This window comes from Corvus brachyrhynchos, unplaced genomic scaffold, assembly GCF_000691975.1.
Source record: "Corvus brachyrhynchos isolate BGI_N302 unplaced genomic scaffold, ASM69197v1 scaffold53, whole genome shotgun sequence".
Lineage (NCBI taxonomy): Eukaryota > Metazoa > Chordata > Aves > Passeriformes > Corvidae > Corvus > Corvus brachyrhynchos.
In genome coordinates, this window is record NW_008237681.1 from 3,038,704 (window position 1) to 3,066,147 (window position 27,444).

The window sequence follows — 27,444 nt, forward strand, 5'->3', positions numbered from 1 at the left end:
CCGCTCTTCTCCACTCCAGGTTTAAGGTCTCAGTTGTTGTGCAGGAGATGCTGTGAATGATTTTATTTTGTCAGCTGAGGTAAACAGACAGTAAAAACATACACCACAGCACAAAATGTTCTCCAATCAGTTATTTGACAAGCGCAGTTTAATTATTTAGTATAGCTTGTAAAAGTAATGAAGTCCTTGTAACATGAGATTTAACACTCTCCTATTAATTTTTCCCTAAGAGGTGGGAAAAGACTGCTATATTTTTGTGTGCAAACTGAGAGCATGAAGCTAATGAGATTTGACTGAGAATACATAAAAGGGAATGGAACCTTTCAGTGCTTCTTAGGAGTTTTGCTAATAGGTAGTAAATCCAAGCACATCCTACAGTTAGATAAGATTCTGCCTGTGATGGCAAACCAGAAGGTGATGTCTGATGCTTTCCCAAAGCAAGAAAGAGTTTTCTTGGACCAGCTGTATGTTTTTTTGAATGTTTAGCTTAGTAAAAAGAAAATCTGTAAGTCACAGTCTTGCTCAAGAGGTATCATTCACAATAATTTTTTATAGCGTGATAGATTTCATGTTGCTACAAAATAGATGTTTAATCAGCGCTAATATTTTTGGTTCCCTCAGGCAGGGAGAGAAGTTCTAACTTTTTGCTCAAGTAAGTACAAAGGCAATCTAGTTGGAAGTTCAAAGTAAAATGCATGTAAATCCTAGAGATTTTTTTAATGGATTTTGGGTCCAGCCAGCCAGGATTGATGGCTGATTTTGTTCGTGACAGAGAGCACTTTATCTCAAAGTTAAAAAGCCCCTATCCCCAAAAAAGGAAAAGAACCCAAAAAGAATCTGTGTTTGATTGATTTGAGTTGTATGGTGAACTAGAGCAGTTACAATTACTTTGAAAAAAAGAAACAAAAATAAGAAGAAAGGCGGTCTGAAATGCTTTGTTTACAGTCACAAAGCTGCCTCAACCATGCCAGCCCAACTCAGTGACTGAAGGGAACAGCCTAGTGACTCTGTAGAGTTGCACTTACTGGTTAGTTTCTTATTCCTTGATCTTATGTCATCTACTGGGCTCTTTATTCAGGGGCTTTGTAGTACAAAAGAATACTGTGTGCTGAGAAGATTTCTTATCTTGATAGCTGCTCTGTCAAGAGCAGTAGCAAAGTTTGGCCCTTGGAGGACATGAGCTCTCTGTGGGCTTCCTGCGAAAGCTGTAGCTCCCACGATCCTCATCAGACAGGAGGATGGGAGACAAGCACTTGAAATTTGTGCTCTTCCTATGTCTGCAGACGGAGCAAGGACTAAATGGAGCTCACTTTATTTTTTCTTCAAATGTGAACCACTGACTGAGGCTCCTTCTGCTGTTTTCCCTTTCTGCTCAAGAGTCATTAAGGGCTCTTCCCTGGTACCATGATGGGCAGACCTCTATTTGCATTGGATTAGTCTCGAGACAGTCATTATGCTTGCATTTAAGAAAATCTTTCAGAACACATCTGCTCATTAGTGCTCTTTCTCTTTTGATCTGTTAGAAACTCATTCCCATTCTTCTAGCCATCAGCATCTTTCATTGTCCTTTCACAAATTAATTTAAAAACCAATCATCCCTTCTTTGATTTAATAATCACAGAAAAGAACAAGCAGAGGTAAAGGTAAAATAATACAATTTCAAGAGGGAAATTGTGTGATCTGAACTGAAACTGGAATGCATGAGCACCTCACAGAAAGGCAGCAGGTTTCTCTAAAGGTCACCCAGAAGTTAAGGAAAATATTCCCTGCCATGTCTGACTGTCACCAAGGAAAAGTGGTACTGAATTTTTGCTGACTTTGAGGATGTCAGGTTAAAATTTATCGTAGTCCTTTAGTTGTAGTAGATTTGCAGTACAGAGAGAGAATACTACTGAGCAGTTATGACAAGTTTTGACATTTCTGATTTCCTTTATATTAAGATGCTAACCATAGACACTATTAGTCTCACCCCCTGATTGGGGCTGATTCAGAGAGCCTTAGTTTTCACATACAGAGTGGGTTTGTAAAACGTTAAGACATACAGGATAGTAAAATTTTCAGTGTAAAGCTGCTTTAAAATACAGTGACAGTACTAACCCATCAAGATTTCCAGGTAAGTAGCCACAGTGCAGATGTTCACCAGCTCTGATTTTCTTGAGATACAGGATGTTGTGCTTTTTCTGGTCTGAAATTCCATTTCTGAAAATGAATTGATTGGAAAATGCTTCAATTTATACAGGAGGAGCTCCTGCTTTGCTGGCAGCAAAAGCTAAGTAAAAATGACAGGGAGTGCTCACTTCTTTCTGCAACTTCTGTCTTCAGTGGGAAAATGGCAGGCTGACCCTAGTGTGTTCCCATTCTGCATGGGAGGATTTGATGTACTTTATTTCCAAAAGTTGGTTGTAGTTGTAACTTTCACATACAGAAAGAGACAGAGGTTAAACATGAGACTGCTGTAAAAATGTACTAGCATTCATAATTATGTTTAAATTTTATTATTCCTTAATTCCTTGAAATAAAGTAATTAAAGGAACATAAAATAATAACAGAAGAGAAAAAAGTAGTTTCTTGTTCTTGCAGGATAATAAAATCATAGAATGGCTTGGGTTGGAGGTCACCTTACAAGTCATCTAGTTCCAACCTCCCCACCATAGGTATGGACACCTTCCACTTGACCAGGTGGCTCAAGGCCCCGTCCAACCTGGCCTCGAACACTTCCAGGGATGGGGCATCCACCGCTTCCCTGGGCATCCTGTTCCAGTGCCTCACCACTCTCATAGAAAAGAATCCTAACCAAGTTCCTAAATCCCGGTTCTGATAATATTGCAGTTGTTGTATCAAAACCTTTTAGATCCTCTTAACTTTTTCTGCCTTCCTTAAATTGCCAGTACAGTTGCTCCAACTAATTCTTAAATGGAGTGGAAATTACACAAATAGAAGTTATTTGAAGCTGCAGAATGATTTTACACTCATTCTTATGTAATGAGTTAGAACTGCACAGCTGACCAAAAAACAGTCCTTAATTCACAATTCCAGCCTGTTTTTCACTTCAGTGGCTTTGTAAATTTCCCTCTAGTCTTTATGCACCATTTTATGTGGTTTAACTGAAATTCTGAGAAAATAAAGGAAAATGAACCATGGGCATGGAGAAATGTGGAAGGATAGATGAAGTGAGAGATTTCACATTGGAGTGGGGTGTAGAGAAAGCAGTTCTGTAAGAATGGTTTGATCAAAATGTTGGGGATGGTAAAGTGACATAGAGAAAAAATTTGATTAATTGAGAAAGAATGCATGACAGGAAAAATATTGATTTATTGGACTGGAAAAGTCTTCCTCGATGACAGCAAGTGGCATAGTTTTCCAAAGTGTCTGTATTACTTGGGAACTGAAAACTTGGTTGAATAAACACTAGAAAATGCCACTGTAGAATCTGTGCTTCTGTAGGTGAGCCCTCCTCAAGCAGAAAACCTTTTCAACCTCCTTATTCTGACTTGCTTGAGAGAGCTCCTTGAATCTGGTTCAGGCTTGGGATAAAACCATAAGGTATGTTTTCTCTGCTTGCTCCCTTTTTCCCCTAAATGTTATTATACTGCAGCTTGGCTTTGTCCACACAGTCTGGAGCAGACTGTGTTGTAACTTGCTTTAGCCGCCACTGAATTTAACAGCTTTTGGCTTTGTAAGTAATGCCTTAGGAGAACTCTTGCTCATCTGTTCCCTGAGCCAAAGGAAAACTCCTCCAGTAGCTTTCCCAGTGTTTTCTCTGGCTGGAACACATAGTTACTGATTGCTAGGTGAAGATACACTATCTTTAATCTTATTTTTGTGTTTTTGGTTTGTCCAGCTGACATATTCTAAGACATCCACTTTGACTAAAGCACTGAAAGAGGACTTTCACGATGGATCTTCTTTTCTTTTCCCTTCACCCCATGTAATTAAATTCTTCCACTGGTGGGAAAAGTGCTTTTCCTTGATGTAAATGTGTGGCAAGTAATTGAATACTGAGCCAGACAGTCACATTTCCCTGCTAAGCATACTATTTCAAGTATTTTTCATAACAGAAGGACCTATCTTTGTTTCCTAGCCCTTTATGGTTGGCTTTCTGATCCTATTGTCATTTAATCTGTTGCAAGAAATGCAACCACTGGGAAATTGTTAAATAGGATCTCAATAAACATTTGGATTATATTTAGCAAATACAAATCACTAGGAGATATTTGCATATTTATTTGTTGAATCTCATCTTCCTCATTAGGTTAGATGAGACATAAACAATTATACAGCACCTCTGGCAAACAATTAGTCTTCAAAGCAAGTTACAGTAACACTGGGAATTCAAAGGAAGATTTCTGAAGTTTTAGAAGGAACTGTGAAAAGTTTGTGCTTTGTTTTAGCTCCATACATTTTATGTCAAGTATGGAATTAATGTTGTAGACTTTTACTCTGATACATCTTATTTGTTTTACTCTAATATAGCTTTCTAAAAAATATTTATGGCAGCACTGGTCACAGACAGAGACTGCACCTTTGCCTGCATCATTAATGGAAAACATTACCCTAATTTAAAGCCAGCTAAAATATTCTGGGGATGGTGTGGTTTTTTGGTGTGGTTTTTTGTTTATTTGGTTGGTTATTTGGTTTGGGGTTTTTTTTGTTTTGTTTTTTATTTTGCTAGAGTCTGTGGATCAGACTCTGCATTGTACTTTGTAACAGAGGCCACAGATAACTGTGATCTGCCAGAAAGGTTTTAATAGGTTTTATGCATGATCCAGGATCAGGAGGCCAGGTAGCACAGCTTGCTTTTGTGCCCTAGCAGAGGAAATACCTCTTTGAATGTGTTCTTGGCCTGCTTCATTTTTGGAGAATCTCTGTGTAAATTATAAGTGAAAATTAATGTAATTAATTGTAATTAGTATAGTGTTTATAGTGGATACATGTTCCAAAATCTTTAACAACAGTGCAGGAGACTTCGTAGTTTTCAGGAACTGTAGATTTACAGCAGCAATTAGATCATTTAGGCCAACCCCGAATACCTTTTGAACTCTGCATTTACTGTCCATTTGCATCTTTGAAAATCCTCCCACTTATTCACAATTAAATTTGATGCCTTGTTGCTTGTGTACATGAAAGCAATTGGCATGCTCTTTCTGTTTGTGTCGCAGTGTGCCTTATTTATTTAGCAGCATTGGTGTATTTTAAGTTCTGGAGATAAACCACAGCATCAAGGGCACAAGGCTTACCTGCTGTTCATTGCTTGTCCTTTCTTGCATGCCTGGATATGCAGAAAAGCCTTGCACTGAAAGTGAGACTGATAAGCTTCCAATTCTCAAAACAAAGTGCTATTTTTATTACATAGTAAAATACTTGAGATGACACTTTGCTTGGTACTCTGTTCCTACACATCCACTTGTTCTTTGAAGCTCTGTCCTTAATATTTGTCCTATAAAATCTGTGTTGTCTAAAGGGGAAAAAACAATAAAGTGCATTTTAGAATGTGTGATCCAACTCCTTAATATTATTTCATGCTTTGATGGGAATAATCAAGGGTTGGAGTCTGTACTTTGATTTGCAGAAAGATATCCTTGTTAAATCCTTGAACTTTATTTTCTTCTTAGCCATATGCTTCTGCAATAATTTTCAGTTTTGCAGAATATTATGTTCAAAATACTATGTGCTGTATGAGGCTCACGTAAACTTATTTTTCCTATTTCAAGAGCATGAGGAGTCATTTGTTAGTACCTAGCCTCTTCTCAGAAAATTAAGATTACTCAAAGTGTATTTGTGATCTCTGACGTGAAATTCCTCACACTACTTCTTTCATTTTCTTCCACTTAGGTAGGCATCAATTTTTCTTCAAGTTCTAGTAAAACTTCATTTACAAGAATCTCTGCCCTGAACTGTAATTACTCTTTCTCTTTTTTCCCTTTTTTTTTCTTTTCTTTTTGGTGTTTTCAAGACCAATTTGCAGTTTTCAGTGGATTAAACTTGTAGCTGAAGGAGATGGGGGAGTTTTCCTGCCTTGGATCACAACAAGAACTTTCCACCTAAGAGAACTTAGCTCAGGCAGATAACTGCCTTTCAGTCAGTGGCCAGAGGAAGCCAGCATTTAATGAAAATTTGGAGTCTGGATGCGTTTTTTCTGGGCTCTTTATTTTTCCTTGAAGGCAGAGATGAGGAAGGATGTGCAGTGATGCAGCACTGAATGAAGGATAGCAGAGAAGACATCAAGACTGGATGCAGGAACAGAAGGAGATTTACTTTCTTCAATGTTACCTGAGAGGATCTATTTTTATATAGAAATGTCAGCTGACAGAAGTCAGGAGAGAGAATATCCAAGTAGTTTAGATGCAGCTAGAGGCAGGGAGCTAGACATGAGGGAATAGAAGAGGCAGTTGAGGTGATCTGAATGCACAGCTGTATATAAAAATAGTAGTTGGAAAGGAGAGGTCTTTGAGGAAGCTGACCACAGCTGCATGTGGCTATAATCGCAGCGCAGAGGCTGGTGCTAATTGGTAGCGGAGAAATCAAGTGAAAGACTGGTGTGTTATGATGGAGAACTCAGGAGGAAAACATGAGAAAAAGATGAATCAAAGAAAATGGCACCAGAAAAAAAGGGGGATAAGGTGGAGATAAGTAGAGATTTGGGGCTGAGAAGGAAGAAGGATGCGATTAAAGAACTGGGGACAGCAAATATAAGATAGTTGGGCAGCACCAGGGAAAAAAGGAAAAAAACCCAAACCCCATGAAAATCCGGGTTTCCTAGTGGCACGAGGAAGACCCAAGTGTGAGTCTGAAGCCTCATTTTCTTTAGGTGGAAAGACACATCTGTCTTAGAGTTTATCTGGGGAAAGAGCAGAGTTTTGTTTTCCAAGACCAAAGAAACATATGGAAAGCTAAAACTAAAAACTAAAACAAAAACAGTCCTGGAGAAGAAAACTGAGACAAAGATCTCAGAATCCCTTTTGGAACAAAGCAAAGATTAATATATCCAGCCAGAGAAAATATTCCTAAAAGCTGTGGCTGGTGTGGTTTTAGTAGAATTACTTTGGTCTCTGAGAAGGAAGGTGGGCGAATGACAAGCTAATGAAAATGTACCAAGAGGTGTGAAGAACTCAGGGTCATGCAGACATGAAGAGGTCTTCATGCGATGGGCACATCTGTACTAGTAAATTAAATGGAGTCTAGAAGCAGCCCCTGGCCCTGGCAATCAAATGTATGTACTGTTGACTGTCCCTGGCCTAGTTTTGGTTTACACTTACGGGAACTCACCTGAACTATTCCCAGGTAAGGTTTGAAAGTTGTCTTGGGATTGTTCCCAGTAGGCAGTTTGAAAGCAACCACCCTGTTTTGGAGGGTGATAGACTTTATTAGCATGGCACCTTTCTGTGCCAGTTGGCCTCAACATTCGTGGACATGTTTATTTTGCTTGTAGAAATAGAGCTGTAAATGGCTCAGTAGATGCAATCCCTTGGAAACTTAGGACATTGACAGTCTTTGATGCAAGCTGTGACAGGCAGTGAATGTGATTTCTTCTTTAAAATGTTGCTAAACTGAGATGTTGATGTGCTCTCAGATTTTGTTTTCATGGAGCATGATGACATTGTAGAAGAGTTGGTTATACAAAGTGAGTTTGTGTGAAGCATGCATTTACTTATTTCCATTTAAATGTTATACAAGCATAAGCAAACATAGGTCATAAATAACACTCCATCTCACAGAAGGACTGGCTGTGAAATTAAGGAAACAAGGTCGTGAGGTTGGTAGGTAATTCAGCTGGCTGGACTAAAAAGCCCAAATATTTAAAAGTAGAGAAAGTATTTTTAAGAGTTCTTGAAACTTGTGTAAAAGCAAGGCAAATCTCCAGACCTACACAGATAAGATAAATATGGATCTAGAATGGAATAGGTGTAATGTGAAGGTAATGGAGACATGGAAACCTTAAAATCAGTGTAGAAAAATGTACGAAATGAAATTTCATGTGTTGTTCTGGATTTTGAATTCAGGAATGATTCAAACTAAAACAGGCACAGCAAGAAAAGCAGCTCTGAGAGCCTTTATCTTAGCAGAACAGGCTAGCAAATTGAAACCCAGAGCATGATAAGATAGTTCCTAGCTAAATACGTCAGGGAAGGGGCTGGTAGAGAGGAAAGCTGGTTCATTAAGCTAAACAGTGTTGACATATGAACAAAGTTAGTAACAGATGTCAGTTATAGCAGAAAGCAGTCAATTGACTCTGAAGTTAGATCATCCATGTTACTAGAAGCAGCATGCATCTCAGCTTGCATCTTCTAAATGGGTTCATGAATGTGACCTGTTCTTAACCGGGAGCAACGTCAGTTTTGTGAGGAGCTTCAGAGATGAGCAGGAGGATTTGCCCTTTCCTTTTGAATGCCTTAGCTTCTGAAGAGCCAAATGCAACATTTTTGGAAAAGACTGTGCAGGGTATTTGGCAGTTCTCCTCCAGCATATCATCAGTCTTTCAGCAGCCATCCTACACTCATGGATCCTTTCCTCTTCAGCTACAGAATCATAGAATCATAGAATGGTTTGGGTTGGGTCTTTCACTAGACTGGCTCAAAACCACATCCAATCTGGCCTTGAACACTTCCAGGGATGGGGTATCCACAGCTTCTCTGGCTAACCTGTTCCAGTGTCTCACTATCCTCACAGTAAAGAATTTCTTCCTAATCTAAACCTACCTTCTTTCAGTTTAAAGCCATCATTCCTTGTCCTTTCACTGCATGTCCTTGTGAAAAGTCCATCTCCAGCTCTTGTAGGCCCCCTCTAAGTGCTGGAAGGTGCCCTAAGGTGTCCCCAGAGCGTTTTCCAGTTCTGCCCTGTAGATTTGCTCTGTTGTGAGTTGATGTTGTGTAGGTTCTCCATGGCTCTGCCATCACAGGTGCTCTGCTGCTTTCCTGGTTCAGCTGTATGGGAAATCATGCTCACACAGCAAGTTCACCTGAAGGAGCTCATCTCCAGGGAGTGTTGTGTCCGAATATGTCAAACTTGCACTGTTTTTTTCACTGTGTGCCCTGGTGCTGGAGCAGGATTTTATGCAGAGCATTCAAAATGTATATCAGTGTAATATTGAGAAATGTTTTGTTTATGTATCTGAATGTGAATGTGAATTGATAACCCCAAACTGTGACAGAAGTTAATTTTAATGTCTTTTTAATTGTTTTTGTTGGCCTTTACATATTTCTATAAGTACTGTGTACTTGAATGAAAACCAGACTGATGAATGTGGAAGCCTGCCTGTCAGAGTCCCTAAATGAAAGCTTTCAAATATAAATAGCTTTAAAAATATAAATAGAAAAATCTCCATACTGTATTTATCACTGACCACTTTTTTTCCCCCCTTTCGTTGCCTCTCCCATTTTAATTTTAGTGATTCTTACTTAAAATAATTTCCCTGCTTTCCTGTTGGCCGTTAGATGGCCACTGTGGAATCCAAGTGATTTCTAAGCCAGATGGCAAGGAAAGCATTCCTTACTCAAGCAGTGTGAGCCTGAAATCTTGTCTGTTCAGACCTGCTTCACTAATGCATCAGCTTTGTCTGTTCGGTTGATTTCATGTACGTATTCCTTGGTTGGTTTCAAAATGTGATTCCAGCATTTTTCAGGACCTCCTGTTCTTCTTATATTGGTGTTATTCTGTATCCCCCTCATAAGGTTGTAACTCTGGTTTTAGCTAACTTGCTAAAGTCAATACTCTTCACAGAAGTCACTATGTTGACAGCCATAAGAATTTCCAATTTTTTAAACTCTGATTTGATTAGCTTTACAGTCCTGATGTGTTGGTGGCCACCTCAGCTGCATACAAAGTTATAGGAACAGCTTTAAGTTTTGATGGCCCTCAGGTCTTAGCTTAACTTCACTGTTGAAACTGCAGCTTCCTGTCCACTTCTAATTTGTGCTGTTACATCCTTTTCCTCTTTTGTATGTGTGTTAATAAATACATAATTTAAAGTAGGGTTGAACGTAGTGTAAGCCACATTACTGTTTGCATTAGGGTTTGCAGGCCACAGCTGTTTTCCAGCACTACTTGTTTGAAGAGGCTGCAAGGGCACCACATGGTTCTTTTCTCCTGAACTATCTCAAGAAAGGGAAGTAAGAGTCTGTAAGGATTGTCTGATTATCTGTGCACTGCTCAAAATGGCAGACAAAGTGTAGAAATGCAGTTACTTAAGGCAAATAAGACCATGTTCCTTGTAACTCTGACTGCATGCTTTGGTCTCAGCCTGAAACACTGCTGTGGGAAGGAAGAGGAAGGAAGTAAGATAGGACTTCTTATGGCAAAGAAGTAGGAAACAAGTAGGACAAGTGGACAAGTTTTGTGCCCACATCACCAGCAGCGAAAGGCTTCCTGGCACTTCTGAGGCAGCAGTGGTTCCCTCTTGTGCCAAGAGAAATGCCTTCTCCCCTGTCATTTGCCAGCAACCAGGAGATGTGTCTGCACAGGTGGATGAGCAGGGCCCAGGGTGCACCTCAGACATGTCAAGGTGTTTGGTACCATTTCTTGTGGTGTTACTGGGGTCCCAAGTGCAGCGGATCTGGGAGCTGATGTGACGAGACGGGGTGAGAGGTGACGTTCCTGTCTCTGCCCAAGCCTGTACTACTGTAGTCATTGCCTTGAGACCCCTTGTACCTTGGCCTTCTTGCAACTGTGGAGGAGCAAAGACAGGAGCAGAAATATGTTCTGTCATCTTTGAGAGGCAGAGGTGGCATTGCTGCTCATCAGACAGGAAATCCCCAAAATGGCCAGTTACTACTCATGGACTAAAACTGTTTTCCTGCCCTTTTCAGGCAGGAATATTTTTTCCTGCCAGTAGGCCATCATGAAGATTCCTTAACTTTACATCCAAGCATCCAACCAATGACGGGTGAGATGGTCTGTGTTCATGTGGCTCTGAGACTTTGGGGAATCATGGACTCATTTAACCATCAGTCTTTATGCTTTGAGGCATGCCAACCTCTGCAAGCTTCTTGTTAGTTTAAATGCAATTGGTATAGTTTTATTTTTATGCAGTGCCTTGGGATGCCTAGCGAGAAGGGCTCTCAAAATAGGTGTAACTTAATGTGCTGTTCAGACTTCTCATTAATCTGCTTGTCTTCACTCTTACCCAGAGGTAAAATACAAAAGCTACAGAGGGAGGAGTTTGGAATAAAATGATAGAAAAGGGGGCTCTGAAATAAAGACATTTAGTACTGAGGACTAAGACTAGCAGTGGAGAAAACAGAACAGGATGTTCAGAAAGTCCAGGCCCTTTGGCATGAGTTAAGGAGCTTGGAAAATAAGCAGGGCTACAGTGAATTTGTGAAACAATGTTTGTCTTCCTAAACTGAATACTGGAAAGAATCCATTTCACACTTTGCCTTTGCCAGCGCCCTGATATCTATTGTAACACTCATCTTCTGGCCTCTTTATTTTGAGAGAAAAGTTTGACTTGCTTAGAAGTTATTTGTGCTTCCCATTTTCTAATGGCACTAACACGGTCATGTTGTGGCTACGGGGCTAAACTTTGGAGTCTTAATCTTCGGTCCTGCTGTGCCACCCTGTTTCTGATGTTTGTATTTTAACTGCAGGAATGGGCTGAAGGACTCCACTTCCACTTTGCTTCACCACTGCTTTGCATTGGTAAAAGTATCAGGGCCAGGACTTGTATCTTATGATTGTCCATATTGTTTAATTTCTAGCACATTCCATGACATGATTTTGGTCCATGCCAACTAGCACACTCCCAGATGACAGCTGTGGCAGGATGGCGTGGGAGAGAGACTGCCCTCAACAGGCATTATTGAAGAGGTAACCATGTTTTGCAGGGCAAAACGGTGTAAAGATGTGGATTGGAACTGGCTTTGCCTTTTTCCCCAAGCTTCTGGATTCTGATGTGTTTTATGCACTGGGACCAGTCTCTCCTGGTCTTAGCATTTGCAAAGGATACTGAAATACAAACTTTTGCTTCCTCATTGCAATGCTAGGTGCTGTTATCCACAAAAACATCAAGCCACCTCCTCCTCCTCCCTCTGGGCCATCTGCTCAGGCTCATGGCCACACTTCCATAGTGATAAGATCTTTTATCTTTGAATCAGAGTCAGGTTAGGGCCACAGCTCAAGTTTTATGTCAAGCTAGTTCGCAACAAAACCAATCCATCTGAACTCAAGTGAGCTTTCCAGAGAATCTCCATCATGCAGCATATTTGCACGCAGTACAGCAGTAGCTCACAAAGCCAGTGTCATCACAGGCCCACAGCAGCAAGTTAGATAAGTAATTACTGCTCTGGTATGTATGTATTTGCTTATCACATGGGGTCATGATGATTGTTCATACAGATTGTTCATTTGCTTGCACACATGGATTTTTTTGAACTTCACACCTATAATTCACTCTTCAGGCTTTGTTTGTTGCACTTTACTTGAAAATAGGGAATGTTTACTTTCCCCTGTGGGACTTCTAGTTTGTGAAGCCCTCTCCAGTTCTCTGTTGTGTAAGGGATCATTGAATTCCAGAGCATTGCTGATGCTTTGGCTGAATGTGTTTTTCCAAAAATTGTTTGTGTAAGGTGCACCTCTGTATGAAATATTCTTTATAAACCTTGATTGCTCTCTTTCAGACTTCATTTTTTACTGTCTGAGTTTTTAGTTGCAACTGGAGAAATTATTAAAACCACAGTCTTCCTCACTCACTGTTGAAAATATTTTTTCATTTAGGTAGTGCATGGTGTGCTGTTTGTAGGTTGTAAATCAACAGTAGCTATAGGCTGCACAGACTTGGGTTTTTGTCTTGAAAATGATAGGATTAGCTGCACAGTGAGCGTGTATCTATCATCAAGATTTAAGCTCCTGAGCCTGTTCTTTGTGCCACTGGAGCAGCAAAGGAAGAAACCACTGCTGAGTCATTGGACTAACCAGCGTAGTTTTCTTCATCGTGACAATCTGTGTACAGCACTGTTATCAAGGGGATTAGACACACTGAGCAAAAAGGATTTTGTTGTGTCAGTGCTAGGTGAAATGATGTTTTTGCAAGCTGGTGTGGTGGGTAGGTTTGAGGCTAGTGAGAGCCACGATGATAACAGTCCCACAGAAATTGTTAGGAAAAAGAAAGGCTGTGAGAGGTGCAGGGTCTCGCATGTTAACTCTGTTTACAAGGTGTTGCCAGTCTATGCACTCCTCTCAGTATTCATTAGCTGAAGAGACTGAAAAGTCAGTCTGGAAGAGATTGTGCTGACTACAAGTTTCTGTAGCCTTTGGTGGTGCCAGCTGCAAAAATAGGCAAATCCGGCTGCAGTGGAAGGGCGTGATGGGGCAGCTCCAGCCCAACTGCTACCCTGGAGGCGTTTTGGAGGCTTTGGCTGGAAGCCGTGAAATGCATCTCCCAGGGGAGGACTGCATTGCAAACAGACCTTGCCCTTCCCTGTCGGTGGATTCCTTTGGCAGTAAGTAGGCTGGCATCAGAACACCTAAGCATATTTATGATAAACTGCAATGATTTTTTGCCCCTCTTTGAGATGGATGTGAGGTTTGCATTGTGTTCATTAATTCATCTCACATATGACCCTTTCAAAACGTCTCTTTACGGCAGCCCCTCATTAGTGGTGGCATTGTGCCTGGCTGAAGGCCAGGTGAAAACATGTTTCCCAGTTTCTCACCCTTACATGGCCTAAACCAAACATTAACAGCTCCCCATTGATTTAAGTGCCTCTTGGTTGGATCAAGCCTACTCTCTTGTAGGAAACAAAGGACTGGAGGAGTAGCTCCTATTTTTCCTTGGAGTTTAGCTTTCTTTAAGAGGAGAACTAACAGGTCTTCTGCACCCCAAGCTGAAGAAATACCTTTGAAATAGGGTACTTGTTTACATGTATAAAGAGATTAACATTAGAAGTAACTTAGAGGTAACGAAATAAACCTTTATGAGTGCTTTAGAAGACTTTCTCTTTTCCCACAGAATTATGGTCTTTGGTAACTTGGTCAACTCTGTGTAGGAAAAATCTTTCTGGGAAGGGGTTAATGTACAGGGAGAAAAGCCCGCTGAACAAAGCAAGCCTTCTGCTGAAAATTAAGAGTTTAAAAAAACATAAAACTGCTTTATCTGCTATCATTTTTTGCTTTTTTGGCTTTTTTTGCAGGGAATAATTAATTTTTCTTGTTCATCTTATTTACTTACTTTTCATAGGAAAGGGAAAATGTTGGGATCACTCAGTAAATAAGAAGCCTCAATAAGAGCCAGTATTTGCTTCAGGCAGCAATTGGACCACAGCAAATGTAGGTAGACTGGTGTTAGCTCCCATGATCTGTAATGACACTCAGGTTGTTGCTGAACTAAGTATGCAGGTCAATGGGTAGGTCTCTGCGTCCCATACCGGAGCTCTTACTGCTGTATGATTCACTGCTTTTAGGACCTGCATTAGTAAGATTAAAGTCAGTGCTGCTTTGCCTACCTAGCTCCTTCCTGCAGGGAATGCAGGGGAAAAATACTTGTGAAATCCTGAGCACACAGAAAACAATGAGAGATCCACGCTTACCTTATTGCAGTGATTTTGGGGCTTTTATATGCTTTCCTGTGGGACAAATTGCTGTGTTGCCTCATTTTTGTTGGTGTTCAGACATCAGTTATTCAGTTCCTACACTTGCACAAGTGCCAAAAATCACAGATGTGGAAATCTTGGACACTGTGATTTTTCACAGCATTCATGACAAAAAGACAGTTGGCTTCAGAGATCAGAGGCAACTTTGAATATGAAAAAAGCTCTTTTAAGTGTATTCTTCCTTTCTAAAGGCAGTTGCTCATTCAGACCGCAGTCAAGTGTGAGTACCCTCGGCTGGAACCCTCTGCTGCAGTGTGGTCTTGCTCCTGTTTAGAATCAATAGGGTTGTTTGCGCCACTGCAGCTCATTACCCAGGCTTTTCATCAGCTGCTGAACTTCATTTGTTTTCTGGAGTTTACTCCCTTAAAAATATGGCAGCCATCAGCAGAAAACCAACCGAAATGAGACGTGTTGGACTTGTTTTCTATTTTAGGTATTATGTGGTTCTATAGCAAATAAAGGGTATAGATTATTTATTTTTATTGAAACAAATAATTTGCAACAGCTGGTAAGGAAGGGGAACAGCCATGAGCTGAAAATAAAATTTGCAGCACAATTCTGTGTATGTTGTCAGGGAATCATTCCCATGCAACCCGGTAATGGCGCAGAGATTTCAGGGATTATGTTCAGATTAAATGCCATCAAGAGCCGAGCCTTGGCAGTATGCCAGGAAGGTCATATGAGGAAAGTCTGAAACTTTTACACTCAAATAAAATTGTGTTCTGCTTAATAACCATAATATGCTGCAAATTTTAGCACAACTAATGACTTAGGTTAGGAAATCTCATCATAATTTCACTTTTTAAAAATTTATTATTTATTTAGTTTAAATTCAGGACTTTTCACTGCTTTTTGGGATTTAAGACTGTATCAGCAATTTTATTTGGGGGTTATGCCTCTATTGTATATATTTTTTCTTGATAGCATGACATTAAGAAACTTTAGTCCAAAGCTTCTACAGGTTTTAAAATCTGAAATTTTTCATTTTCAAGTCAAACATGAACAGGAACAATAGCCTGCTAATACTTCCACAGGTATTATTATTGCTCAGAAATACCCCTGTCATTTTTAAGAAGTCTAAGATGCTGTAATTCCATGGCATTTATGGCAGATTACTTTATTATTGGGAGGGAATGAGAAAATGGTTATGAATGCATAATTGAGAATTGCCTTTTCTTTTATTTATCTGTGGTTGGTCTGCACCATTCCAAAATACCTGTGGAATTACGAAGGAATATGCTGACAGTCTAATACTGCATTGAGAATGTCTCATTTTGGTTTAATCTGATCTGTTTACAGTAGATTGGTTTCAACTACGGAAGGGAATTCTTTCTCTAGGGGATATCTACACACGGAATTGTAGAGCCTTGGCTATACCACTTGAAATAAACACTCTTTTAATCTACTTGCCATCTCTGAAAAAAAGCTGAAACTATTTTAAAAGTGATTCTTAAATCTCTTAAGTGCTCTTAAATGTGATCTTACTATTGCATATGCCTAAGGGTATTGATAGGTTTGTCGTATTGTTTCATTTGCTGCCTGGCACTGACCCCAGCAGTGGTGTGAGCACACCCCTTCCTGGTGCCCTTCCTGGGCATCGCGTGTTACGGAGAGAACTGTCAGAAGACTTTCTTTTGGGCGCCACCAGCCTCCTGAATCAAGCCACAGCTGTTGGATTTGATTTACCAGTGAGCTTCAATAAAAAGGGAGCAAAACTTGGAGTCGTTAGCCAAAGTCAGACTGTGGATTCAGGGATCCACCTTTATTTTCTAGTTATATCTACAGCCCATATTTGTAAACTTTACTTTAGGTATACTGTATATACTTAAGTATATGTTTATATACCCATGTATGCGTGAGTGTGTAAACTTATGTATGTATGTGCATGCTGAAGTTTATTTTCCCCTTTCTCCTCCTCTCCTCTTCCCTCACCTTGCCTGCTGCAGTGAGGCACAAGACAGGGAAGAAAACTGTTTTAGCTGACTGAGGCCAGCATTGCAAAGGGAGAGTCTACAAACTCATCTGCAGTTTAAGTATAGAGGTTGGAAGATAACGATTAGAGTTGTCAGATTCTGGAAGGGGTCACAGTGATAACAGTGGGATCAAAAATCAAGCTGAAAAGCACTAGGAGACGTGGCTGGGTGCAGCAGCAGGACCCCAGGCTGGGCGCCCAGGCTCCTGAGGCAGAGGTGCTGCCAGGTTTTGCAGAACAGATTCAATTGGTTTGTTATTGATGAAGGGTAAGGTATGCAACCCTCAACATGTCAACAATTCTTTAAAGTGCAGATGTAAGAAATTCCAGTTAGAAGTCAGTCCTTTAAATACTATGAATAAAAAAGGTAAATTCATTAATTTTTTCAATAATCTTAAAGACCTCATGTTGTACCATTAATTTGTCCTGAATTATTTCTAGGATTTTTCCCATTACTTTTCTAGACCTTTATTTAAACTACAGTCAGTAGAATTTTACCATCCTACAGCCCCAGACACTCAGTAATAAATCAACCCTTCTTTCCTTATTTGCTTGAAGCTAATGTGACAACAAATAGTCTGTTCACGTACATTATTTCTTTGTACTGTGTCATATGCAAATATTTCAATTATTATCCTTTTATCTTTATAATATTTTAACAACATGATACAACATGTTCCTCTGATAAATTGAGTTACATAAAAGCAGTTTCACATCTGCATAATGCTTTAGCAAAACATTCCCTCTATTTCAAGTTAAAATGTGTATTCAGCTTGGGAATATCCCCATAAAGAAACATAATTTGCCTTATTAAGAAACACTTGTGTATTCTCATAAGTTTCAATTTTATTTATTTATTTTTTAAATAATAATTTTAAGGCATTCTGGACTCCTGCCGGCCCAGGCTGCCCAGGGCTGGCAAAGGTTTGGTTAGTTGAGTTCTGCAGTTAGATTGAGTTGGTTTCTTGTTTATAAAGGATGTAGCTTGAATTCCTTGCACCTTTTATTTTTCCTCTTCTGTGAATATTTTCTGTAACTGGATGCTTATTTTCTAGTATTAATCCTTAGTGGCTTGAGAATGATGGCTTTCCCTCTAAAGCTGGTAGAACCATGAAAACTGATGTTACCCCAGCAGGGTTGATCCAGCTTCGTACCTGTGCAGCGCTGTGTCACCAGCATTTTTTTTAAAGCAGGATTGTTCCGAGGGCCTGCGAGATCCCTGCACATGATGCAGCCTCACCCTGTGCATGTGGCTGTGTCCTGGTGCCTTGCTCAGACAGGTGGGAGTTGCAGTGCCCGTGGTGGTCACAGGGATGGTGATGGCAGATGTGCTGCTGGCAACCTGTGTGCTGGGGTGATGCAGGTGACCCCTGTGTGCTGCCCACCCAGGGTGGCTTCCTCAGTGTGAGTTGAGTATCAGGTGCTTAGGGCTGTGTAAAATTACACTGGTTGTATCCTGAAGTATTGGAAGTGTTTTATCCCAATGTGAAAAGCAAAACATGTGAGGGAGGAGTAGGTATGTCTCCCCCTTTCCCAAAGAAAGCGAAAAGAAACACATAATGATAGAAGAATTAATTTCCTTTTAACTCTGGCTGTACTGTCTCAAGGCTTTTTATAAAAAGCCAAATAGCATTACTAAGCATCTATTTGCTGGAGGGGTGTGAAATAGCCAGGTGTGCTTTCTGTATAAGCAAGTGATTGTAGCCTGAAACATCGCTGCAGACGCTTCATGAGTCAGATCATTCATGACTGCAATAACGAGATTATTCATGGTAGGCTCCTCATTGTGACAATGGCCCTTTATTTGAAGTCTGCATTGTATATGTGCTATACTTCCGATTTGCAGATTCTTTCTCTGCTAGAAAACAACATTGCAGCAGGGAACCAGAAGTGAAGATCGGTGCTGCTAAGTTCAGGGTGTCACTCAGTGCTGGAAATAATTAGGAAGGTTCATAGCTGAGTTAAATGCTGTAACCATGACTTTCATTGGGATGGTACTACTTCCTCTTGGACTTGAGGTAGGTTTTTTATTTGATGATTTGTGAGTTGTCCTTTGGTTTTGTGGGTTTTTTTAAACTCTGTCTTCTGATTAGAACTGGTTAAATGCTGCCAAGAGAGTTCTGTTGCTCATGATCATGTAAGAGGTATTTTGTCTTGATAGTGAGTCCTTTATGTACACAGCCATTTTGTTTCAGGAAAGGAAGAACAAAACCACAGCATTTCTTTAGTGTTCATAGTCAAATTAATTTTAAGTTCACCCATATTCTGAATTTTTTTGTAAAATGGTGCTTGTCTCCATTATATTACTTTTATGAGGTCCCTATGGTAAGAGGTGAGTATCTCCCAGAGCAAGGTGATGGCGCTTTGTGGTGGAACCATGACCAGACTGTTTTGGACTTAGGTGCTAGAATATGGCTTGGATTTGTCTCCTGTACACCTGGGTGGTCAGGCTGAAGCCAAGGCATGTTGTGCTCCAGATCTTTCCCCCAAGTGGAGCAACCTTGTGTGATCTTCCTGTACCTGGTGCACAGAGCAGCTGGGAAGTTCATCCCCGTGAGGCAGGCTGGGGAGCAGGGGATACTGGAATCCTCCTGCTCTTGAGGAGTCCCACAAAGCTCGCAGGCAGCTCTGGTGGCTGCGCCAAGAGGAAGCAACCTCTGCCACCACTGGAAAGATGATAATGGTGAGTCAGGGATGACTTCTGGGAAAATGGAGAGACCATCCCAGTGTGGCAGCAGCACCCCAGAGGGAATCACCAGAGTAGAGTTGAAAATAACCGTGTTTCCCATGGAGAGTGTCAGCAGCTTGTAAGGAAAACACAGAGCAAACTCAGTTCTTGAAAAGCATGTCTGAAACTAAAATACTGCTTTTGTTTTTAATTCTTTGATTCCAGCTTTTATCCTTGAAGCTCAGAGGTTTCCTGGTGTTTTCTTTTGAAACTGTACTGTTTCATGCAAAGCAAACAAGACTAAAATAAATCCAATGCAAGCATTACAGAGACTCTGTCCTCTATTTGGGCATGTGTTTTTTAATTTTCCCCCCCTTTAATTATTATATTCCACAGCAGAAGATTGGATTGTTGTGGATGTTAGCTATGAATTTTGAACTCCAGTGTAAATTTGAATTCCAGGTCATTTTGTTGCAAGTTTGCATAATATTTATATGCTCACTTTCAGAAATAAAAAAGAAGGAGTTATTTGTTTGACAGGAAGAATAAAGCATTTGCTTATTCTGTATTGTGTGGGGTTGTTATGACAGACTTCTTTTGGTTGCACAGCATTCAAATTATTCATCAGTAGGGTAACATTACATTATGTCATCTGTTGGTACTTCTACAAGCAAGTTCATTACTTCATTAAAAGTTTACAGTGATCTGAAAGCCACTTTGTGACAGATATAGTAATAATTACACACATGTGATTTTGTATAGTGTTATACAGATCTACATTTTGGGCATCCTATAACAAGAAATAAACTACTATTACTCTTGAGAGACTTGCCAGGTAATTGAATATAAAATCTGAATCTTTTACTGAAGTATTTAGGATTTGGATTTTAGCTATTGCAGTTGCAGCTGACAAAAATGCTTCCACTGTCATTGGGAAGATAATCAAATTGAGTTTGCCGAAATGGAGATAAATTTTTTGAGACTGATTTATTTACAAATGAGATTAAATGGGAATGCAATAATACTTTTTCCCCAAAGCAGTTAAAGGGAGCAGTGTTTACTTATTACCTTTTCCACACCTCTGCATCAGGGATGTTTAAATTGCAGGTTTTCATTTAGGCTTGAACCATGAGTGTATTTGACCTTGCTGTGATTACATTAACATTCCCTGATGGTGTTGGAAATGCGGCGCATCTTGCTGTTTTTTCCAGTATCTTGGAGAGTGGATTCACCATTCCTAGGTGTCAGGATTGTGCATGACTCTTGGATAGCCACGAAGATGCAGATTGATCTCACAACAAATAGCTGAACAGCCCTTAGTAAATTAACTGAGTAATGCAGATTAATACAGTGTTATCTTGTTATTTACTGCAAAAGATTATTTTTTTGAATGAAAGGAAAAACATAAACTGTTGTCAGTGAACTTTTGACAGTTTTATTAAAAAACTGTTTTCTATGAAAATATATATCTATGAAAATGTATAAAACCTTTCTTGTGACCAGAACTTAATTACCTAGTTTAATAGGTATTAATATAATTTTTACTATGCTATGTTTGAGGAAGCCCTAGGATCTTACATTGGTTATAAGGATTATGAATGTCAGAAAACAGGATGGGAATGAGGGGCATTGGTTTCTGACGTAGTCCCCCATTTGTAAAAGTGCAAAATGAGCAATAATTATAGTGTGACTATAATGATGTCTAAGGTGCAGTTGTTGGGTTAGGAAAAGGTCTCCTTGGAGCTGCTAAGTATCAGATTTCAGTTTTCTTATTTCTTTTTATGTTTTGAGATGTTCACATGTTTGCATTTGAAGTTTTATAGCAAATACCAGGTTTGAGCCTCTTCAGCAGAACTACTGAAGTGTAGTTACTGTGTACACAACAGAGGGTTGTGTACTCCCATTTCCAGTTTCCACAAAACTCTTAAAAGGAATAGTCGCGTGAAAATATTTTCTTTAACTTGTTTGACAGTGCCATTCAAAAATGAGATGTTTTGTACTCCTACTTGCTCAAGCACAACCAGATAATGATAATTCTTAGACCTGTGATTATTAATTGCTAAATTTATTAATAATGGTTCTGTTTCATTCTTGTATGGTAGCTTTCCAAAGCAATCTATGTAGTGAAAGGCAGCCTGCTCATATTTTCTTTTACCACCATTGTAGTCTCCTTTTTCTCTCTTTTTCTTTTTCTTTTTCTTTTTCTTTTTCTTTTTTTTTTCTTTTTCTTTTTCTTTTTCTTCTTCTTCTTCTTCTTTTTCTTTTTCTTTTTCTTTTTCTTTTTCTTTTTTTCTTTTTCTTTTTCTTTTTCTTTTTCTTTTTCTTTTTCTTTTTCTTTTTCTTTTTTTTCTTTTTTTTCTTTTTCTTTTTCTTTTTTTTTTCTTTTTCTTTTTCTTTTTCTTCTTCTTCTTCTTCTTTTTCTTTTTCTTTTTCTTTTTCTTTTTCTTTTCGACTTTTCCTTTTCCTTCTCCTTTTCCTTTTTTTCTTTTTTTTTTCTTTTTTGTTTCTATTTTTTTATTTAATTATTGTATAAAAAAGGACATGAAGTTTTAATATACAGCCTTGCTAGGGAAGAGAAAGGAGGGAAATAAGACAAATTAGCTTAAAAGCAAATTAAAGTCTAAAATGTAAGTAAAGCACTGAACTGAACTTTGAAACATTTATCTAGATCAGTAAAAATTTCCTCTGTGAGCACTGTTAAAAAAAAAAAAAAAAGGAGATCTGTAGTTATTTGCCTAAGGTTGAAGCATATTGCTATCAGATACATGTTGCTGCTATTTATGGACCATTCAGTGGTTAATATGTAACAGTCGTTCTTTATAATGGTCAGTTTATTTGTATCAAAATTTGCTCTTTAAGATCTTCACAAATGTTGAGGAAAGGAGAGATTTATTTTCTTACTGTGGTGGAATTAAAAAAAAAAAAAAAAACAAAATCCACTACCACTAAACCTATTTTAGGACTATTTAGTGGAGATTTCTTACACATGCTTTTAACAATACTTTACCCAAAACCCTCTTTTCCACTTCTCTCATTTTTTTCTCAATCTGCAATAACTATGCCCCAAGGGTGTCTTCACTTCCTTCCTAACTTCTCCTGGACTTGAAGTTATTCCACCCATACAGAGAGACCTCAAAATACTTGTCCACTGAAGTACTTCTTCTCAAGACCTCTGGAAATTAGTCTTGCCCTGAGATTGAAGTGGTCTATTGTTCAGCTCAGCACTAAGTAAGCAAAGCATCTTCCTATTTAATAGGAATGGAAATGTATTTCCATGCTCATGAACTTCTACAGAGAAATCCATTTGCTCAGTCTTCAGTGTAATATCATTGTTGACACAATTTCTGGATGCTTAGCATCCTTTTTTGACATTACTGGAAGAATATGGAAACGTGGTAAAGGCCAATGCACCACACCATAATAAGTCTGTATTTGCCTGTTTCCTCTGTCTGAGTAATTCTGACTTTGAACAAGTGATGGTACCATATGAGTGAAATATTTAAAGTTACAAATGTGAAGAGGGGCTGTTTTAACTAGTTTGTCCAGGAGACAATGTTATTAACTCTTCTGCATGTACACAGCCTTCTTAATCATTGAAAATTTCTTAAGGAATTTCTGGGTTAGTGTAAGAACTAGTGTAAGTATCTTGGTAGGCAGAGTCACAGAAACCTTTTGGAAGCACCCTTTATTCTGGTGGTGTGGCATATGTGGAATCCCCCAGGGGTTACTGTCATTAACTACTCCCACGAGACTCCTGACAGAGGTTTTTCAACACCAAATGTGAATCATGAAGCATGCCTTTGATTGACTGCAGCCTCTTGTTTGGGAATGTAATTAATGCCTTGGTTCAGCTGCCAACATGCTGATGCCCAGTGATACTTGAGATGTTGCAGAGGGTGTCCCCCTTGGCCTCCAGCAATGGCTCTAGAAGGTAGGGTATCTCTGTGGCAGATACCCCATAATGTTGGGGTGGTACTTGGCAATAGGCAGTTGGAAAAAAAGCCCATCTGTCAGAAGAGCCTCACATTTGAACTCATGTGAGAACATGGGATTTTTTCCATTTTCATCCTTTTGTCTTTCACTTTTTCTCCTGTTATAAAGAAAATTTAAATATTTCTGTAAAAGAGGACTAGATTGACAGCAAAGATACCAGCCACTTCTCACAAGGAAAGAATTGTTAGTCTTGGTCTTCATGTTGTGTAACAAAGGCCAAATGATCAAAATGTAGCATTTTTTCTTTAGTCTTTTTGACATGGAGATTAGCAAATCATAAAGTATTTTCTACTTTGGCTGCCTATATCCTCATTATAAAACTGAAGGCTTCTTAGGGCAGTTCAGCAGCACTTTCAAAGTGTTTCCTCTTGGATGAGATCCAGAGGGTTCCAGCGTGGTCGTTTTGGCACAGTTGGTTGGTTTTATAAAACAGGTGTCTACATGTGTGTAATAAATCCAGTTATGCTGATTAATCCAAACAGATAATTGAAAAGTATGGGTTACAGTGAGCAAGGCTGGTAATTTACCATGTCAGTAAAGCAGAATATAAGCAGCATTTCTGTAATGTTCAGTAATTCTGTAATTTAACGGCTCCATTGTGTGAGCCATTTTTAAATTCCTGTTCAAGATGTTCTTGATCCAGATGTTCATATATTTTATTTCATTTTATTACTAGCTGTCTTTCAGTTAAAATCTGCAAGACTGATTCTCTTCTTGCTTTACAGTGGTACCAGCCAGTCAGGCTAACCAGCAAAGGTCCATGAGAAAGGATATAAAATTAATGAGGAAGTGGAGAACTGAATCATACACATTAAAAATACATGTGTAGTAAATGAAAATCATCAGTAGGCTAGTATTACCAAAGAGTCACTTTCCCAGGTGATGTTCCAGTCTGTTGTTTGAAACCAAAAAAGCTTTTTAATCCTGCTCATATCACTTACATCAGACTGTTGCTAGTTAAGTTGCTAAGATTCAGCAATATGTCATATGTTCTGGAAATTTTAGAAAAGCAGACTGGCCATTTGACTATAATGAATTTCATCATTAGCATTGTGATGTTTTGGGCTCTTTTTATACATTTCCTTCCAAAGTTTTGAAGTCTCAGTCCTTATTTCAGATTAATGCATTGAAGTATTGACCTAATTATCACCATATTCACGTGGAGTCCCATGACCTTCAGAGAAAGGTAGAGGATCCTCAGTGTTTTATAAAGCTCATAAACAGCTGAAAAAAAATTAAACTCAAAGGCTATAGCCTCCCTGATACCGTTACTGAATTAAAAAAAAGGAAGCATTGCAAGGAGACAGTTATATTACATTTACTAGTTAGCAAAAGTTCTTCTAAGACCCAAAGGATATGGTGTAGTTTGACCTTTGTTCCTAGAGTGTGTGACAGATTTCAAGGGCTGCCTCCAGCTCTGGGAAGAACTAAGACCTGTGATCAAAGATATCAGAGATGCAGAGAGAACTGCTAAAGGAAGTCCTGGATTCTGCAGTGATTTGGGATGTGTGCTGAAGCTGAGGATCAGTCAGTCAGTATCAGTAGATGATTATCTATGTAGTGTAACTGTACCTATAAAGCATATCTGTATTGTATCTGTACATTCAGGATCTATGTATGAGTTGATTATTTAAGGGATGTGGCCTCCATAACTCATCAAATGATAATCCAATCCCTCATTCCTTTAAATGGTCTGTAAAAGTCCAGCATTCTTAAGAGGTCACCTGGAGGAGAGCTGATAAATGGGATTGTAACAGACTCTTTTCCCCTCTTTAAGGTGTTTTTTTCTTTGCACAAGCTCTAAGAATAAGTCTGATCCTGAAGAGATTTATCCTAAATGCCTTTTGTTCAAGGAACTGCATATATTGTTTCTGTTGCCTCTTTTCCTCCTGCTCAGGATACCTAGCTAGAGCTAAGGGTAGCTTTGGTGAATTAAGAGCTTTTTCACTTTATTTTGAGGCTGTTTTCATCATCATGAGTTTAGGAGCACAAATTCCCTTTAGGATCTGTTCAGTACATTGTCTGAAAAAGTAGATACATGAATCCTCTTCAAACTGGGAATATAATTTCAAGTAAAGAACTTCTTTCATGTGCCCTGATGCAATGATTGTCAGTTAATCTAGTTCTCTTAGCTGAGTATTATGGAGGGACTTGAGATCTAAATTCAAATATCTAAAGAGAGTTAGGATCTGTAGATTAAAGGCTTGATGTCCATGCAAAACACCACGAGAAAAATTTGTGTGTTGTGCTTAGATTCAGCTGTAATTACGTTTTGTGACTAAGAGGAGGAAGGAAGTGTGATTTACGGTGTTGAGATTTGTGATGCTTTCCATTACTTTTCCATAATTCCATTATTTTCATTGGACACTGAAAACAATATTGGAGCTCTTGTATTGTGTGCTGCAAATCTCACCTTGATGAAAGTAATATGGAGAAAGCAAGGAAACCATCATATTGATGACCATGCTTATAAGAGTGTTGTGTGATAATCCATTCCAAATCAAAAACAATGTACAAGTTCATGTTCTTGGTTTGTTTTTTTGGGTTTTTTTTTTGTGAAATCTGAAGTTTGAAGATAAACAGCTATTGATTTTTTTTTTGAAGAATTATGTTAAACTCTATACTTACTGCCAAGTGAACACACAAAATAAAAATAAATGAAACACTTATACAAACATTCTGCTTACCATTTCTGTGCTCAGAAATGTTTCAGTTTTTATTGCCTCTCTCAACCAATATGTAGTGACCCAGCATTTCTGCTGCTGAAGAAGATTGTTTTGTTGTGCTAAATTGATGATACTAATTATTCTACCTGAGATGTTTTCTTGTGTCTCTTCCCCGTCCATTGGTGGTGATGTGGGGTTAGGGCTCCAAGCCTTAGGTGCCTGAACTGCTTGCAGTAAATCTCACAAAATCACAGAATATGCTGAGTTGGAAGGGGCCCACAAGGTCCACCTCTTAGTCCTGTGCAGGATGATCCCCAAGAGTCACCCATGTGCCTGAGAGCATTGTCCAAATGCTTCTTGAACAGATCAGGCTTGGTGCTGTGACCACTTCCCTGGGGAGCCTGTTCCAGTGCCCAAACACCCTCTGGGTGAAGAACATTTTCCTAATATCCAACCTAAACCTCCCTGTCACAGCTTCAGGCTATTCCTTTGGGTCCTGTCACTGGTCACCAGAGAGGAGAGATCAGTGCTTGCCCCTCTCTTCTCATGAGCCTCTTCATCTCAAGAGCATGCACAGGGTGCATCAGAACATAAGGGTATGTTATGGTTGTTACGCTTGTAATATCTTGGAGCTTATTTGTGTGAGAATATTGGAGGGTTTATGCCCTTCAGATTGAATATGAGTGGAATGAATGAAGAATTGGATGGCAGTTGAATTGCTTATTCCAACACCAGCTTCCAAGTGTAACTGGATTGAAATGACTCTGCTTCTGGTTTAGAACTAGGAAAGTTTTTAGAAACCTTAACTAAACAGACACAGGGTATAGATTTATCATCTGGTAAATGGAGAGTAGTGCTATGCTTTTGGCTCATCTGCTGCATATATTCTCCATAGTAATATGACCAATGCAAAAGTAGTTTATAACATGTATTAATGTCTTGTTTTTGCATGGATACAACCTCAAGGTTGCATGTCATCTTTAAAAAGTGAAGAGAGATGGACAGCAGGTATGAGACAGACCAGATTAAGGAAGGACAATGCAGATTTTATTGATGATGCCTCCAGTACTCAGAAAGAATTGCACTGGTTTTTGTGGAGTACATACAGTACTAGCAAGACCCTTCATGCCAGCCTTGCCTTGTGATTTTTTCCAGTGGTGATACACACCCTTTTGTACCAGAAGGGAAAGATGTTATTTAAATGCTTTACAAATACATGTGAAATACGCAATAAATAAAATCTTGTAAGAGTGCTGCTTAAGGTTATGGTGTTCATATGTCAGCCTCAGCAGAAAAGTCCAATTATGAATTCCCACACAATGAGTGGTTTATGTTATGTGTGCAGTACAGGTATCATAATAGTTTTCTTCTCTTGATGTATTGCTAATTTGCTGAATAGTGGCATGAGGTAGTGATTTGTTTTATGGCTGTCTAAGATCATGGTATAGTGTTAATGCTTCATATTCTTCAGACTGAAATGGTTTGGATGCCTTCTCTATTTTATTGAGGTCTAGTGCTATACATAAATGTATTTTACCTTACTGATTTATCAGCTTTTCATAA

At 39.1% G+C, this 27,444-nt stretch overlaps 1 protein-coding gene across 5 annotated transcripts in view; it reads left to right on the plus strand.

Moving 5' to 3' along the window:
• The window catches only part of THRB (thyroid hormone receptor beta), a 157,140-nt gene that overhangs the window by 36,538 nt on the left and 93,158 nt on the right, over positions 1-27,444 (plus strand). The window contains exon 4 of one of the 5 annotated variants that reach the window (XM_017732120.1): positions 11,694-11,802. The exons of the other annotated variants lie outside the window; for them this stretch is intronic. The gene's annotated coding sequence lies outside the window, so the exon portion shown is untranslated. The remainder of the gene's footprint in view (positions 1-11,693; positions 11,803-27,444) is intronic. 5 annotated transcript variants of the gene reach the window in all.